The sequence below is a fragment of the Gopherus flavomarginatus genome, chromosome 8, assembly GCF_025201925.1.
Source record: "Gopherus flavomarginatus isolate rGopFla2 chromosome 8, rGopFla2.mat.asm, whole genome shotgun sequence".
Classification (NCBI taxonomy): Eukaryota; Metazoa; Chordata; order Testudines; family Testudinidae; genus Gopherus; species Gopherus flavomarginatus.
In genome coordinates, this window is record NC_066624.1 from 79,280,333 (window position 1) to 79,298,348 (window position 18,016).

At 40.2% G+C, this 18,016-nt stretch overlaps 1 protein-coding gene across 6 annotated transcripts in view; it reads left to right on the plus strand.

Moving 5' to 3' along the window:
• The window catches only part of RHBDD1 (rhomboid domain containing 1), a 140,512-nt gene that overhangs the window by 60,693 nt on the left and 61,803 nt on the right, over positions 1-18,016 (plus strand). For 2 of the 6 annotated variants that reach the window (XR_007775786.1, XR_007775787.1), the window contains exon 8: positions 3,990-4,281. The exons of the other annotated variants lie outside the window; for them this stretch is intronic. The gene's annotated coding sequence lies outside the window, so the exon portion shown is untranslated. The remainder of the gene's footprint in view (positions 1-3,989; positions 4,282-18,016) is intronic. 6 annotated transcript variants of the gene reach the window in all.

The following is an 18,016-nucleotide window of genomic DNA, read 5'->3' on the forward strand; positions in this document are numbered from 1 at the left end:
TCAGATAGTAAGTTATATGGTTTCTTTTCTTTGGTATTTGCATGAATATAAGTGCTGGAGTGCTTTGATTTGTATTCTTTTTGAATAAGGCTGTTTATTCAATATTCTTTTAAGCAATTGACCCTGTATTTTGTCACCTTAATACAGAGAGACCATTTGTATGTATTTTTTCTTTCTTTTTTATATAAAGCTTTCTTTTAAGACCTGTTGGAGTTTTCTTTTCTGGGAAATTTCAGGGAAATTGAGTCTGTACTCACCAGGGAATTGGTGGGAGGAAGAAATCAGGGGGAGATCTGTGTGTGTTGGATTTGCTAGCCTGATTTTGCATTCCCTCTGGGTGAAGAGGAAAGTGCTTTTGTTTCCAGGACTGGGAACGGAGAGGGGGAGTCACTCTGTTTGGATTCACAGAGCTTGTGTCTGTGTATCTCTCCAGGAGCACCTGGAGGGGGGAAGGGAAAAAGGATTATTTCCCTTTGTTGTGAGACTCAAGGGATTTGGGTCTTGGGGTCCCCAGGGAAGGTTTTTCAGGGGGACCAGAGTGCCCCAAAACACTCTAATTTTTTGGGTGGTGGCAGCAAGTACCAGGTCCAAGCTGGTAACTAAGCTTGGAGGTTTTCATGCTAACCCCCATATTTTGGACGCTAAGGTCCAAATCTGGGACTAAGGTTTGACAGATGGGTATTCTGTGTTTCATTGTAAAGACGTGTCTAAAGTAAAATTCACTTTATTTTAGTTTTAAAACTTCTGAAATAAGCTGCATAACTAATAATGACATATGCTCTCACATCAGTTTTATTTTGTTGTATTGCTAGTGAGAGGAAACTGAAAACTGCTGTTTCTATTGTAAATGAAAATTACGGTTCTTAAAATAGTCTTGTTTCTTCACATATCTCTAAGGATTCAGAATTATAAATAATCCTACTGCTATTGGACCATTATTATAAATAGAAAGCTATAGATAGCTAATGAATAAATGGTGTTTTAGGAGGTGTGGATTTAAATCTGTATTTTCTCATACTGGAGTGGATTTATAAGTCATGCTGTAAAAATGAAACCATGGCAAATACTATGAGATCCTTACATATTACTATAAAAAGATTTGGACATACATTAATTTTAATCTTGCTGCAGAAGAGATATATGGTGTGGGATGTCATTTTTTAAAAACATTTGTTTGTATTTGCACTATCACAAAGTGAGTTCAATCTATAATAACCAAGACAAAACGATGGTAATAGAAATAAATAATAATTTAATACGTACTTCAGAAAGAAGTTGTTAAATCAGCTTGAAACACCTTCAACAATCTTTAAATAACTGGCATTACGGCAGGTTAACAGCCTACATCCTCCTCCACCACGACCACCATTTTGTTATATTATATCGGGTTTTGACAAAGATAAATTTTCAACTGTAAGAGGTAATTTATTCTTATTTGGAGAATGCCCTTTGGCGAGACATGAGAGAGAGAAAGAATTCAGATTGTATTTGAGGCATGAGGTGTCTGACTGGTAGATAGCTTTGGCATGGCAAGGCACATTTTTAAACTTTAGCTTGAGACAGCAACGTTTATCAGACTATGGCAGTGTCCCTTTCTTAGTGTTTTAATGCTAATTTTACTTGTGAATAATCATGGATGTGTAAAACATGGGAAACACCATGTATTGCTTCCAATACAACTCTGTCCTGTAGAACTTATTTTAGTATTGTTTTGTCTTTGTATTGTTTTTACAACATTATTTTTATTGTCCAGCCATGCTGGAAGAAGGATAGGCAGCAATAGATGTGGTTTAATTAGGCCACAATTTTATGTCTTAAAATATTAACTTCAAATACCTGGGAATACCCAGCAATAAAGTACACAGTGCAGGCAGTCTTGATCATTTCTACCTATTTGGAGGGGCTGCCATCAGCCTTCCCCCTTTATGACCTTGTTCCATCTACCCTGTTGCTGGGACCCTGTAGCTCTTGTCTCATATGAATGTTAACCAGATAAACTTTCTCTTTCCTCTCCCTCTGCTACCAGTTGCGGAGGGAGCCTTTAATGGGACAACCATCCCTTTTCTTCCTGCCACTTGGGCAAGCACCCACTGCGTCCATTGGCAGTAAGATTTTCTTCATTTTTATTATTTATTTAATCTACCATTACATTTGAAGAACTAAAGATGTTTAAAGCTAAAAACTTACAGTATTTAAAAGAATTTTTCTTAAAATTTAAATATTCCAGTTACCTGCCTATGTAAGCGCAGTGATTTCCTTTCCAAAAATCAGTAATATGCAGCTGCATGCTCTGTATGTCTCCTTAGACCCTGCCACAAGACACTGAGTACATGTAAAGTGATAACGAGCAATTAGGATGTTCTTCCCTGTCAATTAACTTGAAGAATAATGAGCCTGAATAAGCACTGCCCTTTCAAAGGATGTGCATTTCCAAAAAGCATGTAATTCTCTGCTGTTTGCAATTACATGAATGGTGAAACAGCCACTTACACAAGTAAAAATTAAATCATATAATTGGAAACAGATGGATAGATGTAAAGACAGGTACCACTTAATTTGAATTTAAAGCTACCTTAATTTCTTTATTTCTCTTTCTTCTGCTGCAATTGGTTCACCTCAGCTTCTGCTACTGTTATAATTGCTCTGCAGTTTGGTCGAAAGGTGGTGTTGCAGTTAATGTCCTATTAGTTGGAGAAATAAGTCTATCAGGATTTTAGGTCCTGGAAAACTGAGTAAAGAGAGAGAATTTTGGTCCCTTTGTATAGGTTGGTGAGATACCAACACAGAACTATACAAAGAGTTCAGTTACATAGTGTTTTCTAAAAGCATTAGAAATTTCTAGAGCAAAAATAAGGGTTGTTTCTTGCTACAAAATGAATGCTAGGTTTATTTATCTGAGATTTTAAAAGACTATTCTATTTTTGTATATATCTGTTTTAATTTGTATTATCAAACTGACATACAATGCTTAGGCGTGGTATTCCATAATAGAAGCCACTGTGTAGATTGTTCATATTACTAATTTTAGAATGGCTGTAGTCTCAGTATTAAAATGATAGTTGTATATTGTCCTAAAGATTGTCCAAGATTACTTTTATATGTTGTTTTTAGGTGATTTATTCTTACATTTTATTTCCATTTATGATTATCATTATTGTAACGTTATATTGACCATAAACTTAAATCACAGATTTCTTCAAATACAACATAGAAAAAGATTGGTATGTAATAAGTACTTATAAATAGAAATCTGAATCTTCTGTGACATTTTAAAATAACAATTTGTGATGACAGTAACATCCTCCATCTTTGTTTTATTTTCACAATATAAAACTTATTCTGGCTATTCATTTCTGTTTTGTGCTGATTTTGTGGCCACCTCACTGTGTAATTTTTCTTCAGCCACATCTCCGTAGAGCGTGTGTTTGACTTGAACATCTCCTTTTCTAATTTTCACATTTCACTAAAAAGAAAAATTCCTTGCATTTTCAGGTGTTCAAACTACTTAATACATCACAAATAACTCTTATTCAGTGGTTTTCAACCTGGGGTCTGCAGACTACAGTAGAATCTGAGTTATGAACACCTCAGCAATGGAGATTGTTTGTAACTCTGAAATGTTTGTGTCTCTGAACAGCATCTTCAAGTGCTGGTCCCTGTACGTATTCCGCACTTGAGTACACATGTGCACCATGTGCCCGAGTTCATAGATTTCTAGCAGTCGTAGTGTCCATTGGTCTGAATGTGCGCAGCTGTTATCCTTGTGCTCCAGACTATGAACAGTTGGATAAGGCAAGTCACTTTCTGTCCACAAACCTCCTCAGGGTCTGGCTTTCCCTGCTAGGCCACATGGCATCATGTTACAACCTATTCACTAGACTTCACCTACATTGCCTACAAGCTGTCACCGCTGCCTCCTCCTCTTTCTTCAGTGCTTAGCCAGACAGTCAGCCATAGCGATCGTTCACCATTTGGTCCATTTTGCGCAGCCACAGAGTTTTGACGGCCTGAGAGTCCAACACTGGAACAGACTTGATGAACCCATGTAATAGGGGGTCTACCTCTGGGCTGCCTTCACCCCTTGGTTGGTGGAATTTTATCCCAGATGTTATAAGCCACCCGGAGAACAGCGTTTGCTGGAACGTCTTGTGGCATCCTAGCAACATGTCCTACAAGCCTGGCTCCAGTCCATTTACTCACCAGACAGAGACCACACAAACACCAGAGTGACAATTCCCACCAAGATCATCGCTTCTCTTCCATGGTGGACAAACATAACAGGTGAACAAGTTTGCTTTTTACTAAGTGAACTATGTTGAAAAAATTTGGAAAACTTTTTTTCCTAATGTTCAGTAAAATACATATTCTAAAACAAAGGTCAAACAACTTTTGTATACTATGCAGAGGAAATTTGTTCTGACCATAAAAAAGTGATTCGAGGATAATCTTTGTTGGAGTTAGTCTTGATAGTGCACATGTTCTGCATGGTCAAGTTTAAGCTCAAGCGGAGACAAACAACCTAGGACTCAGTCAACACCTTCTTAACTCGATTTGAGACCATGAAATAGTTAGTTAAGATATTATCCTTTTTGGAACCAGAATAGTCATAGTTCCTAAATAACAATCTGAGCAAGCAGTTGTGGTGGGACTGAAAACTGCAGAAAAATCTAGAGTGAAGGGCAGAAAAATCTAGAGTGAAGGGCAGATAATGTGTTTTACTGAGAGCCGATAATGAGCTGGTTTCTGAATGACTTACACTCAGTGCAAACCTAAGGAGCCTAATAAATTAAAATATGCTGCTGTGTAGTTATGTATCTCACCAGAGCTAGGGACAATCTTTGAGATGTTTATCTACCAAAAACCTTATTTAATATTGAACTGAGTAAGAAAAAGTCAAATAGTTCTTCCTGTTTTGTAACTGTCTGAGAATTTAAAACTGAGAACAGAATAACTAAACAAAAGGGTAGACTGTTCTTCCTTGGAGAAATAAAACTGTGTTGGTTAGTTTTCAGGAAGGTGCATGTGCAGGGTAGGATGGTTTGGGCGTGTGCCTACTTGAGACAATTTGCAACTTAGTAAAACCAAAAGTGGCATTCTGCTTTTTATTATATCGATCCTTTGACCGAACACTTCCATTGTACATTGAGAAGTATTCCAAATTCCTTGATTCTAATCATCTAGACTGGATTAAAGTAAAACAGTGGCTCAGAGGAGAAGCCACCAGACTCTGCCAGGAGCTTAAAATCTATATCAGCAATTCATTTCTGTTGTAGTTACTGAGAGACTACTTGACTTTTTACAGGGCAGGTAGATGAGCTCAGAGAACAAAAACCCTCCTATGGTATTATGAGACAGTCTGTATCAAAGGAGTTATGTCCTGTTTGATCTTTTCAGGACTGTAAGTTACTAAAAGAATTGCTGGAAAACTCCTACCAAATTTTATCTGTCTGTGGTTTGGAATCCTTACAAAAGGACTGAACTTTGTTCTTTTCGTAGGTTTTCTCTAAGGGAGAATTGGGTTTCTCAGAACAGCAACTAACATTTATATATAGTTACATTTCACAGCTTTTTTTTTTTTTGGAAGCTTTAATTTGGCTCTTCATCACTTGTGTGTCTCTTCTTTAGAGCGTTAGATGTTTTCTTTCTGAAAGTTAGCATTGTAACAATTTTTGCTGTGAAGGTTGCAGAACTGACTTTCTTTTAGTTCCTTTTTGGTATTCCAGAAGGGCAAGAAAATATCTAAGAGTCCAGTTTTTCTGTCAAGATGGACTGAGTTAGGAGAATGTAGATCTACAGTAGGAACTATTATTTCTGTATTTTTATGTGCAGGGCAAGAAGTGTATTGATATTTGTTAGCCAACTGTCCAGTACAGTACAACCTTAGAGTTATGGACACCTTGGGAATGGAGGTTGTCTGTAACTCTGAAGAAGAGGTTATGAACTTCAGCCACATGGGGGGTTGGGGCTGCAGCCGCATGAAGGGTGGGGGGAGGAGTCAGGGCTCTGGGCAGGAGGGGGAGAGTTGGGACTTCTGACCCTCGGAGCGCTGGGACTCCAGGTGGGGAGTCAGGGCTTCTGCCCTAGAGGAGCACTGGGACTCAGTGCTTTAGACCTGAGGGGAGCACTGGGGCTCAGGGCTTCAGCCCTTTGGCCCCACTCCCAGTTTCAGTCTCGCAGGGGCACTGAGGCTCAGGGCTTCAACCCCACACCTCTGTTCCTGGCTTCAGCAGGGTAAGTGCATACCAGGGCTTGGGGCTTTAGCTACGGTGGGAGCACAGGCTGAAACCAGTGCTCGCCTTGTAGCTAAAGCCCCATGCCCCAGTGTCCCCCTCATGGGGCTGAAAGTGAGAGTGGAGCCGTGGGGCTAAAGCCCCAAGTCCCAGCACTTTCTTCCCCCCTCCCTCACCAAGCTGGTCTAAAGCTCTGAACCCTGGTGCTCCCAAGGGTCAGAAGCCTCAAGCCCCACCTAGACTAGGGTGACCAGACAGCAAGTATGAAAAATTGGGATGAGGTTGGGTGTAATAGGTGCCTACATAACACAAAGCCCCAAATATCAGGACTGTCCCTATAAAATCGGGACATCTGGTCACCCTAACCTAGATCCCTGACCTCCCCACCCTATGACTGTAGCCCCCGCGTCCTGGCTGAAGCTTTAGCTCCGAGGCAATACAGTATTTCCTTTTGGTTTAGCACTATTCTTCAACAAAATGTAGTTTCAGGTGCTTACCCAGTGACTTCGACCATTTCAGTGGCATAACTTTCTTTAAAACTTCAATAAACATATACTGCTTGAATATTCTTTTTAAAGTTAATTTAAAAAATTCTAATAGATTATCATTTAGGTCTTTACATACATTGTCATAATATTAAATTTAAATAGGCTTAATTTTTTAAAAATAAATCTGTATTTTAATAAATCCATTTTAATTGGTCTTTTCCAATCAAATTTTGTTCACGTTGACAGTGCCTTGCACAGTAGGATCTCTGGAAGCTGCCAAAATACAAATAATAATTCCAACTTTTAATATTTGCAGGTTCAGTAATTTGTACAACAAATAGTAAAGATAAAATTGTGCCAAGAAGTACCTTTTAAAGATAACATATGTTATCTAATACAGATATAGGGCATCTATGATAGTATTAATTATTCACAGTGATTAAATCACTTTGGAGATGTTGACATTAGAGATGAAATTATAATGATATTTTAAGACTTCTCCAAAATGCAGCTAACAGCAGTCAGAACTTCCAAGTTGTACTTTTGCAATTAAATCTATCCTGTTTACAAAGATTTTATTTACATGGTCAAAGCAATTTGTTAGCTGCAGATGGGCAGGGCCTCCCAGAGGGGAGAGCAAGTGGGGCAATTTGCCCTGGGCCCTACAGAGGCCCCACAAGCCCTGGCCTGGCGGTGATCTGGGATTTCGGCAGCAGGAGGCCCTTCAGTGCTGCCGAAGACGTGGAGAGACTGAAGGGCCCCCCCACCGCTGAAATGCCCTGCGAGCCCTGGCCCGACAACGGTCCAGGTCTTCGGCGGATTTCGGTAGTGGGAGGCTCTTCAGTCGCTCCAGGTCTTCGGCAGCACTGAAGGGCCCTCTGCCGCCAGAATGCTGCTGAAACCTGGAGCGACTGAAGGGCCCCCCGCCACCGAAATGCCGCCGAAGACCCGGACCGCCGCCGCGTGAGTACAAGCGCCGCAGCTCCTCCGCTTTGCCCCAGGCCCTCGGAATCCTTTGGGCAGCTGTGCAGATGGGTATTTAATCACTAGAGGGTTGCATGCTTTGCTTCTTTAGGCCAAGCTCATTGCATGTACCAGGTGGTCCTTGCATGCCTCCATCCTCATTTCATTGGTTATGTAGACTGAAGTCTGTGTGTTCAAATTTTTAAGTAAAAATATCTTCTCAGTTTTTTCTGAAAATAACATAAACAGCGAGAATCTATGGATAGACTCTAACATCTGGCAATTTCACAGGGTATTGCTTCTAAATATAATTTTGATTAAATTGTCTAAACCACTTATCTCTTCTTCATTGTTTATCCGTTTCAGATTTTTTTATATTTTGTGTCTGTTGGTAATTGAGCCTAGGGTCCAAAATAATACCCCTCAAATGTTTGGACCCTTGAAAGGGCTGCATATATGTAATCAGCTGTGAGTTCATGTTGTCTGACAACAAGTACTACTTTTTGATAATGTGAGAACCCCTCCCCGACAACTTATGAATAGTCACAGCCCAGGCCCAAAGCAGAGGAACCTGGCTTTGAGAGCAAGCTACATTTCTGGTTTTCCAGCACTAGGTAATTGTGGTGTGGGAACTTCAGTCTGTGTATTTATCAAATGCTACACAAACTACTGTGGGCATGTTTTCCTGTGACTTGTACCTCAGCTTATACACTATGTCTTTCCCATATCATGGTCCTACATACTCCTCCTCTGTGCCAGGGCTCTACTTTTTTTCACCACCCTAAAGTTTCCTTTAATTGTCCCAGATTGGAAGTGATGGGCAGATGGCTGGTCTTCACTGGCTCTCTCACACACCCCATAGATCAGGTTTTGGGGAGGCAACATGCTATGAGGAAGAAATTGAAGCCTCCATTGCTTTCACTGCTAGTATTTTTTTCTCTTTCTGTCTTTGGAGATAATTCATTCTTGGTGTCAGCATTTAAAACCCCAGAGGCAGAGCTGAGATCGGGGTTGTGTATTACGCTCAAAGGCATTAATGGCTGCTATCAGCTGGTTCTCTGTTCTATAGTAACTACAGAACTGGTTAGAGATGATGGGAGTGCTAAGCGGACTGTGTGTGTCTCCCACTTTCACACTCTGGTTTTCTGATTTTCCTCTGAAGTAGGATAAAATAAATAGGGTCCTGCCCATTGATTTCTAGAACGTTCCCCAACATTTTGAAATTGGTTGGATGGTTCCAAAGTTGTTATGTTACATATGGACACACAGTAATGTCATCAAGTTGAAAGTAGGGGCTCATTTCGCTCAGTGGAGAAGCAATAATGTGATTGCACTTAGCATTAAATTGAGACATTACGAAAGAGTAAAACATTAAAACATTTTTTACATTGAAACATTGTTTAGAATATAATTTCATGTTCTCGGATTGATGCCCTAATGGGTTATTTTCATGTTGCTTTAACGGAATCTTTAAAAGACAAGCTATTGACTATGACATATATATCCCTGCATTCTGATTAATGTTTCTGAATTCCAGATGGTAAACCTGAGTAAAAGAAGTATCCTTTCACTGAAGTAGATGTTATCATACAATGTGGTACACATTTGCTGATTGAAAAAAGTGTAAATATAGTACTGACACAGTAGGTGTTTATTTGAATTTGCAGACTGTATATTAAAATGTGCATAAGTTACTACTTTTTCTTATTGTAATTTTAAAGTGAGAGCACATCTTTTTAAAGTGGCTTGCCAGTTCAACTTCCTTTTGGATGCTTCCCTTCTTGTGGGGAGTCTGTATTCCCAAAGAAAATGGGATAATAAATCTGTTGTAAAAATATTTTTTAAAAGGTTGTGAATACAGCAAGCAACTTTCTTTTAAAACAGCAGCATCAGAATTGCATGCTCTGATTATTGCTGCATGTTTGTGAAGTGCTACAAAGATATACATTTCTACATAATTGCTTCTTATTTATTCCTTAGGTACAAGCAACCAGGTTTTAGTCAAAATAAGGATCTCTGAACCTTCAGACCACACCTAGAATCAAATGTAATCCAATTTTTTTTTTGTAGTTTAAAAAGGTTTAATTAAGGCGGCCTTTCTCTCTTCTCTCCCCGCCCTCCCCCCCCCCAGGGGTAGGCATTTCCAACATGGTATTTTAACCCTCCCAAATGCTTCTACTGTCTTCTTTACAAAGAAAAAAGATGTATTCGTTGTCAAGCAGACTCATACAACTACAAGGATACCTGTCCATGGATATTTTTTTGTTTTTTTGTTGTTGTTGTTTTAAAAAAGATCTTTAATAACAGTAGGTCATGTTTCATGTTTGGCAATCACTATTAGTCCCTCCAAAGAATAATTTTTACTGATGCATGGTTTAGAGCTGAAGATAAAGTCTGGGTCCTAGAGTCTGATCCAGTGTCCGCTGATGTAAACTAGAATTTTTGTTCATTTCAGTGTGTGTTTGTTTTTTAATCAGGCCCCTAGTTTGGAAGACAGATTTTATCTCAGTAATAGCTTTCATGATTGCCGAGGAACAAATTCTGCCCCTTCTACCATGGCCTTGACAGGACCACCTTCCTGTCAAGCATGCAATTCTACTGAATGAGTCTGAGCATAATTAAGAGATGTTCTGTGGGAGCTGCAGAAGGGTGCTCTCTCTTGTACTATGGAGAAAGCATGAACAATTATAGTTGTGGAATGACTCCACTCTGGAGTTTGACAGCACCCAGCTGAGTTTCTCAGTCTTGGCACTAGGGAGAGGATTTTGTTCAAAGTTTCTTTGTTGGAAAGGTTGTTAAATAAATATTCATATTTATTAGGAATGTAAATTGCATCAACTAGAAAATAAAAACTTGGTGTTCTTTGTGGGCTTGTCCCTATGATCGGATCCTGGGCTAGATGGACCTTTGATCTGACCCAGTATGGCTGTTCTTATGTTCTTAACTGCAGTTTCTGCTAGTGTTTCTGCTTGAACCTTATATATATATATATATATATATAATATAATAGAGAGAGAGAAAATAGATTTTTAGATCATTGTTAGATAATTTTGGGGCTTAAGGGTTTTCCCTCACCCTTACTATCTCATCTTTTGGGGAAACGAGTGTGCCCAATAAGCCATTTTTTAATTCCTGCGTGGCCTGGCCTCACGTCTTTCCAATTAGTGACCCTCACAAGAGCTCAGTCTTGGGGAATCATACATTTCCTCTAAGTATGAAATCTGCCATTCCTTTTCCCCTTGTACTAGACCATCTTGGGAGTTCTAGTGCCACAGGCACGTAATGGCACTTTCCATGTGGCCCTGATCTGATCCTGGGCCTTCCTGCTCCCTGGCACAGTGACCAGAGCCTCTAGGTAGTGTCCCTCCAGCATCAATGCTCCAGTTCCTCAATCTAGCCCTCAAATTAGACTTGTTTAAACAGAGGCACGTGGAGGGTACACACCTCCTTAAGGATAAATTGCCTCATAAATCCTCTAAAATGGAGATGGCTTCTTCCCTACGCCTGGTGCCAAGTAAGACTCCATGCCTAAGTGACATTTAGTATCTTTGCCCCCGTGTCCCTTGCTGAATGTTCTTTCAGTTCTCCTGAGTACTGAGTCTCCAGCAAGTATCATCTGTCTTCTTGGATGGTTAGAGAATTCTTTATGGGCAAGCTTGGTTAACTTTCTTACAGGTTGGGTTGAGCTGTGATCCATGTAGATGCCCTATACATCTCTCAGTTCCCTTGGATCTGCTGGATCTTGTGGTATTTTCCAAAGTTTCCACATTGAGAACCTCGTATCTAGTAGCAGTGTAGAATTCCTCCTGGTCCTCTTCTCTCTAGTGGCCACATCCTGCTCATTCTTATCTGTCTCCAACCACATAGAATGCTGCCATGATTTCCTGTCTCTCGTTGTTATGAACTGCCAGGCCTCCTCTCTTACTTTCTCTTTCTTCTATGGCTTGTATCCAACTCCATTCTTCCTTGAACCTGAGGTACTCGTGTTTCCCAAACAGGGCTGTCTATGTACTCCTCAGCTTCTCAATAGCATCTCTGTTAGCCTCTTCAATTCAAGAATGTTTTACTGCAGTACAACCATGAACTTGCACTACCATGTTCTTGAAATCTTGTCTGTCTTCAGGCAGGAAAGAGAACATGGCACATCTGTTGTACGTCACCACCACTGTTTCATCACTGGCCATCTTGATATCATAGGTAGTGCTGGGTCTGGAAAGAGAGCCTCTCATGCTTCCTCCGAAACACCTCAGTTGGTTTCCTCTGCAGCTCTTGAGCAAGTGACTTTTTGTACCAAGTCTTCCCTGCTTAGCTTAGTCCCTCACCACCAGAGAGCGATTAACCAAACAGGTAGTTGAAAAAAGTGCCAAGGGCTAGAGCCTTGCAGCATTACAAAGGCACCCTGGTTACTCAGTGGCACACAACCCAGCTGTACAGCACATGCATAGAGAATAAACAGTCAGTCAGTCAACCCACAAATGGACCAAATGCACTACTTACCACGTCCTGCGACCTGCAAGCACAGAGTCTGCAGCTACTCCTGAAATTCCCATTAGATGCTTCTGTTTGCCAGGGAGGTCCAAACAACAGTACAAAATCTTCCCTTTGAGGGTAACAATGTGTTCGGTAAGGAAACAGATGAGTCACTCTACTCCCTTAAGGATTCTTGCATAGCTCTCTGCTCCTTGGGGCATATACCCCGACATGCTGGAGGAAATATTGAAAGCTGCCTCCTCCTAGCCACCTCAGCCCATCTATCATCAAAGAGCTTGTGAACCCCCTATGAAGAACCAGAGGGTACAATACAGCAGGCACAATGTATTGCCACCATCCCTTCTTCAGACTGAGCCTCCTGCCAGGGCCTTCTGATGGACCACTCAAGAGCCATCAACAAGTCTCTGCACCACCAGTTACCCCCCCACCCCCTATGGTGGTGCCTGGCCTGTTTCCTCCCATTGTGGTGGCCTGTCACTGTGGACAAATGAGTCCTAGGCATCATCTTGACTGGCTATACAATATAATTCCTTTTCTACTCCTTTTCCAAAATCCCTCTCCTCATCCCTCTTCAGGAACCCCTCTCATATAGGAGGTAGAGATCAGCTAGAGAATCCCTAAATGAACTAGGACTAATAGACCCAGTGCCTCCTTAACACGGACACGGGTTTTTAGTCATGATATTTCCTTGTTTCCAAAAAGAAGGGCAGTGAGGGCGGGAGGGGAGGTTGGAGACCCAACCTGGACCTCACATAGCTGAACATCTACATACATCATTCAAGATTCTGGATGATCACCTTGGCCTCAATGATCCCCTCCCTAAACAAAGGTGACAGGCTTGTGGCCTTCACTTTGAGGAATGCCTGCTTTCATAGACATCCATCCAGCACGCAGGAGATTCCTGCTCTTTAAGTTGGCCCAAGAGCATTTTCAATACAGAATTCTCACATTTGGCCTCTTGATGGCACTGAGTTTTCACAAAGATTCTTTCTGTGGTAGTGACGTGTCTGCGTCACCGAGGCAGCCTGGTATTTCCTTAGCTCAGTGACTGCTCAGGGAACAATCATATCTGTCTTAGTAAGGGTTCCCTTCATTTCCACACCATCATAAACCCACCACATAAAGACTTGCATTATGGATGCTTCCCTGTTGGGCTCAAGAACTCATCTGGCTGACCAGATAGGCAGGGCTTCTGGAAGGGACCCAAACTACACGTTAGCCTTCTCAAGCATCCATTGCAAGTCCAGGAGTCTCATTGATAGTGCACTTGCAGATGAGTGATTTGAACAGAATGGGTTAATGCTAACCTGAACTGCTGCTGTTTGCAAAGGGGATGTGGCTTCCATTTTCAATAGAGTGGATTACCGACTGTTCGGATAGAGAGAACTAAGGAAGTTGTTCCATGGAATTGTGGGATACTTCCAGATGATTCCCGGGACCTGAGTCAAGCAGGGTTGCGTCTACACTGCAACCTTGGGTCCCGGCTTGACTTGAGCTCGGACCCTCCAGTCTTGCAGGGTCCTGGGACCTGAATCCGAGCCCTGGGTTTATACAATTGCAGTGTAGTTGCAAGCGGGGTTTCCTTGAGCCCAGGTTGAAGCAAGGGCTTACATTGCAGTGTAGACATATCCTAAGAAGAAATGGAGTTACTAACTTTAAAGTAGCTGGAGTTCTTCAAGATGTGTGGTCGCTATGGGTATTCCACGACCTGCCTTCCTTCCCCTCTGCTCATACCCTCACTTGATTCACAGAAGAGTAGAAACTGGAGAGGCGGTCGGCCTGCAATGCCCCTTGTGCTCTCGGTTCAGAGCATAAGGAGCCGTAGGGCATGTGTGTGGACAACAGACACTGCTACTGAAAAACCTTTCCATCTCAGGTGCATGGAACGTGTGTGCACCCACGGTGAATACCCATAGGGACTACACATCTCAAAGAACTCCAGTTAATATGTGGTGAGTAACCTCAGTTTCCTGACTTGGCCAAGACAGTAACATGATCTGATTTTAATCTTGTTTTACCTTTGTTCTTTTTAGTTAGTGTTACTAAAGACAGGTTAATCCTGATGGGTTGGCAGAATTTGGTACTTTTTGATAACAAGGAATGTTTATATCTATACATATCTATTTAAGCAACTATCTAGCTTAACATAAATTTATTCAGATTTTTAATGTTTACAGGTTTTTTAATGTTAAAATGGTTAATAGTGCGTTTCTTATTTACTAGATGATTGATTTCGTAACTGTAGTAGGTGTCAAGCTGCATCTGAATGAAAACTAGAATTCAATTACAAACACAAACAGCATTCTAAAACTGTTTATTCTGCAAAACAAGTCAAAGCCTTCTTCATCAGCATTTATCATAAAGCAAAATATATTTTAATCTTAGAAAACTGTAATTCTACCACAATGACAATAGTTCAGAATTTTTCTAAGAAAAATGTATTTGTTTTGGCAATTGTATGTACTGGTAGATCATAAAAATAAATACTTTCCAGTTTTGTAGCAATCGTAAGGATACCTGTTGATTGTGATGGAAGGAGCTTTGAATCTAATCTACTATTTATAGGAGATTGTTTATCATAATTATGTTCTGCATAATTTCTGCTGCATAACTCCTTAGTAAAATACCAGTTTCCAAAGGCATGTTGCATTTTCTCTGCTTACACGATCTATGAACTAGTTTATATCAGATATTTCTTTAAATTATTTTTTTCCTATAAATGTTGCATGGAATTCCTAAATCTTGTTGAGAGAATGCAGAAAATAATGTCTGTAACCCTAGCCTTTACTAAAGAGTGTGTTATGCTTTTTTGATGTTGGAACCTGGCTACGCTGGTTTGGACTTCATACCAAAGTTCTGCTGCTAGTTCTGTGTATTTTGGCAGATGCAGGGGAAGACAGCTATATTAGGCAACCTCCTCTGCATCTTCTGGCCCGATTACAACATCCACTGCAAGGCAGCATGTTTGACAGGCTGCACGAGAGCCTTCTACCAATTTTTTTCTGGCAGATCTCTACCTCTTACTGCTCTTTTGGGGAACCATATTTCATTTATTTCCTCAGATTGGTGGGTCATAATATGGTGAGAACCTATTCTCTTCAATTACATTCCTATAGTGCCTCCCAAAACCCTTCAATATCCCTTCTCAGGGATTCCTCTCATGGGAACATACATAAAAAACTGGTCCCCTCTATCAAACTGGAAGTAATAGAAGCCTTCAGTTATATTGTGAGAAGGGTTTCTGTTCTGTTTCTCTGTTAAATTCTGTACATTTTGTTACCTCAACCTTCAACTCTTCCCCTCCCCATTTGAATGTGTGTTCTGCCTCTCACATCCTGTCTTTTATCTAGACTGTGTCTTCATTGGGGGGAAAAAACATGATTTTTACATTGAGATAGCTATTTCTATGTAGAACTCTAATGGAGGCAAGACATTCATGACACTGCATCCTCAGTGTAACTAGACAAGGTAAACCTTATAACTCCAACCTGGAGTTTACCTTGACCAGCTACATTGACAGAAAAACCTACCATACCTTGTCTCCACTAGGATTTTACGTAGATATAACTAGGACTCTTTCCCCTCAAGGAATTCAGTCCTCCTCCAGAAACTGTTCTTTCTTCCAGAAAAGTCTACTTTCACATTAACTCAGATATTTACATTTCTAAGGGTGTTCTAGATTCCTTGCCTCCAGAGTTCTACTATTGCTATTGCCATGTCAACTTAACAGAACAATATTCAGTCCCTGCTATCATACCTTGAGTGTGTCTTGAATTCCAAGTTATGGTGATTAATTCCCCCAGTCTTTGTGGAGACACCACTGCCTCTTCCTGCATCTGTAATTGATGTGGATGCATTTTGCCTTAGATGGAGGGCTTATTTAAATGAGTTACAGTGTAGGGTCGTCTGAAGTCCCCAACTTCACATAAATGTACTGTTACTAACAGTGATGAAGCTTTCACTCATAGCTTACTGACTGGATAAATAGCAAATCATTATAGATCTTCACTATATTGCTACAAGGTATTATGTCAGCTCTGACCTCATACAAGTACTGTAGTGCAATCTCTTTAACATGAAAGTTGAATTTACAAATGTGGAATTATGTACAAAAAAAAATGCACTCTAAAACAAAATATTGTAAAACGTTAGAGCCTACAACTGCACTCAGTCCTATTTCTTGTTCAGCTAAACACCAAGACAAACAGTTTGCTAACATTTGCGGGAGATACTGCTGCCTGCTTCTTATTTACAATATCACCTGAAAGTGAGAACAGGCGTTCACATGGCACTGTTTTAGCTGGCGTTGCAAGGTAAACATTGTAAATACTGTATGCCCCTTCATGCTTCAGTCACCATTCCAGAGGACATGCGTCCATGCTGATGATGGGTTCTGCTTGATAACGATCCAAAGCAGAGTGGACTGATGCATATTCATTTTCATCATCTGAGTCAGATGCCACCAGCAGAAGGTTGATTTTCTTTTTTGGTGGTTCGAGTTCTGCAGTTTCTTCATTGGAGTGTTGCTCTTTGAACATTTCTGAAAGCATTCACCACACCTCATCCCTCTCAAATTTTGGAAGGCACTTCAGATTCTTAAACCTTGGGCGAGTGCTGTAGCTATTTTTAGAAATTTCACATTGGTACCTTTGCATCAAATCTGCAGTGAAAGTCTTCTTAAAATGAACATGTGCATGGGTCAGCATCCAAGACAGCTATAACATGAAATATATGGCAGAATGCGGGTAAAACAGAACAGGAGACATACAATTCTCCTTCAAGGTGTTCAGTCACAAATTTAATTAATGCATTATTTTTTAACGAGCATCATCAGCATCAAAGCATGTCCTCTGGAATGTTGGCCAAAGCATGAAGAGGCATACAATGTTTATCATATCTGGCACATAAATACCTTGCAACGCCGACTACAAAAGTCCCATGGAAACACCTGTTCTCACGTTCAGGTGATGTAAATAAGAAGCAGGCAACAGTATTTCACGTATATTTAAACAAACTTGTTTGTCTTAGTGATTGGCTGAACAAGAAGTAGGACTGAGTGGACTTTTGTAGGCTCTAAAGTTTTACATTGTTTTGTTTTGGAGTCCAGTTATATAACAAAAAAAAATCAATGTTTGTAAGTTGCATTTTCACGATAAAGAAATTGCGCTACAGTACTTGGAAGTGAACTGAAAAAAACTATTTATTTTTATTATTTTTATAGTGCAAATATTTGTAATAACAGTAATAAAAATTTAGCACTGTATACTTTATGTTGTGCATCGTAATAGAAATCAGTATATTTGAAAATGTAGAGAAACATCCAAAATATTAATAAATTTAACAGTGTGATTAATTGTGATTAATTTTTTTAATCACAATACATTTTTTTGAGTTAATTGTGTGAGTTAACTGCGATTAATCGACATGCCTAGTTAACACAATTTTCCAGATGTGGTAAAAACCCTACATAGATCCTTTTCCAAAAGAGACGATACCAACTGGTACCAATTTAGATTGAGATATTACAAGGATGTGGTTTCTCCTCGGTTTTGACCTAGCATCTTTAAAGGCACAAACATTGCAAGAACAGGGATCCGAATCACCAGAATTCTCAAATAACGTTATGGATAAGCTGTCTTTATTTTTATGTAAGTAAAACTCCAGAAGCCTAGCTGCTGGCAAAACCCTAATTTGTGAGGGATTGCGGGGGGAGGGAAATATTCATCCCATGCACCCTTTCCACAAACTAATAATTATTAAGATACTTGCTTTCTCCTTTCAGGGAAAATGTTTTCCATGTTCCTGATTTTTATCTCTCACTCATATTCTTTTTAAATGTGCTCT